General features: G+C 43.3%; 1 pseudogene; it reads left to right on the plus strand.

The window, feature by feature from the left end:
* Window positions 1-424: 424 nt before the first annotated feature.
* On the plus strand, window positions 425-1088 carry LOC131345572 (G-protein coupled receptor family C group 6 member A-like; annotated as a pseudogene).
* Window positions 1089-2011: the final 923 nt, after the last annotated feature.

Below are 2011 nucleotides of genomic sequence, written 5' to 3' on the forward strand. Positions count from 1 at the left end.
AGCTTTAGTGGCTAACGTATACATTGGTATACATTGAAGTTTTAGTTTGTTTAGAATTAGCACAAATACACAGTTAAGGATTGAATTTGAAGGTACACTCTCTCTACAAATCAAGGTTCCTAAATCCAGGTGTTCAAAATGTCCAGCAGGCACACCCAAGAACATATTAAATATAACATGCTGCTATACCTGTATCAGCTGTGCTGCTGGAGAATATTTGGACCAGGAGGGTGAGTACAATTAAAAGTGTTTAAAAACATGCCTAATAAAAAAGAAATCAGAACCCTAGTATATGTCGTTCAGATCCTTACACTTGCCCATTTTTCCAGCATCCAAGACATCAACTTTGAGAACCAACTGTTGACTTGCTGCTTAATATATCCCACTCATTCACAGGTGTCATTGCAGTGAAATAATTAATGTTATGCACAAAACATTGGAGTGGTCAGCACCACATTCTATTGTGGTTCTAACTGTAACAGCAATAGGAATTATACTATTAGTAGCCTCAATTATATTTTTTATTAAACACAGACAACACTATAGTAAGCTTCATTGTGTTATGCATTATGCATGTAGGCCTAGTTGTAAGTTTTGGAAGTGTAATAGCTTTTTTAGGCGATCCAACCCCCATCAGTGCATGTTACAACAGGCAATGTATGGTCTTGGCTTCACTCTCACTGTGGCATGCATTCTGGTTAAGGTGTTTGGCTCATTCATAGCCTTCCTTTCCTATGACCCAAATAGACAGCGTTATTTAAGCGGGTTTAATGGGGCAATTATCATTGCTGTTCAAGGTCTCGTTTGCCTGTTCTGGTTTATATTTGATCCCCTTTTTGTTACCAAAATACAATGTAAATATAATCCAGTTGTTATGGACCATCTGTGTACTTATGGGTCAGATTGCTGGCTTTGCTATGATGCATACATACATTGCTGTTCTAGCTGTGTTATGTTTCATGTTCGCCTTCGCAGTGAAAGTGAATGAGAATAAGCCTATAGTCTTCAGCATGCTCTTTCATTTGTTTGTCTGTGTAACATCACACCCAGATCCAGAACACCAGAGGGAGCCCTCGCCCGAGTATTAGCACTCTCGTACTCACTTCCTGGTTTGTTTTAGCATTTAAGCAGCATGCTCCCTTTGTTCATTGTGAAGTATCGTTCCTTCGTGATATACTAAGCCTTGCCATAGTTCTGCTCTCAGATTGTTTCTTGTGTATGATCCTTGCCTTCGTCTTCGACTTCGAGTTTCGGTTTTGTGTTTCGTCTATACGGTTTATGATTCCTGCCTGTGTGAGTTTAAATAAAGATCTGCACATGGATTCGAACACTCCTGTCTCCGACAAGTCGTTACAGGATACTTCACCAACTACGAATCCAGCGGATCTACAAGCAACTTTGTGGCGTCAGGGAGTTCTCTTCAGGGCTTACCAAGCGAAGGTGGATTCTCTGAAAGCGGCTAATCTACAGCTACAGCAACAAGCTCAGAGCTCGGCAGCCGCCCCAGCACCCATGCCACCGTCAAGTAGTGAGTTTCCCAGTTTTGCTCTTCCCGAAAAGTTTGATGGGTCCGCCAACCATTGCAGAGGTTTTCTACGTCAGTGTGATAACTTCTTTGCACAACAACCAGAGGCCTATGACAACGAAACTACCAGGTGTGCGTTCATGTTATCCTTGCTAACTGGTAAAGCACTAGACTGGGCCTCAGCAGTTTGGGACTCGAATCCCCAAGTAAGGAGCTCTGTTAACTACTTCACTGAACTTATTCGGGAGGTGTTTGAATACCCAGAGGGAGGGAAAGACATTTCTGTGCAGCTGCTCGAACTACGCCAGGGTTCTGAGTCGGCGGCTGAGTACGCCATCAAATTTCGTACGTTGGCAGCTCAGTCAGGCTGGAATGCACCAGCACTCATGGCAGTGTTCCGCGAGGGTCTCAATCCATCCCTGAAGGCTGAGATGGTGTGTCGAGACACAAACATCACCCTTTCTCAGTACATCTCCCCGGCTGTCA

This window comes from Hemibagrus wyckioides, linkage group LG25 (assembly GCF_019097595.1).
Source record: "Hemibagrus wyckioides isolate EC202008001 linkage group LG25, SWU_Hwy_1.0, whole genome shotgun sequence".
NCBI classification, from domain to species: Eukaryota; Metazoa; Chordata; class Actinopteri; order Siluriformes; family Bagridae; genus Hemibagrus; species Hemibagrus wyckioides.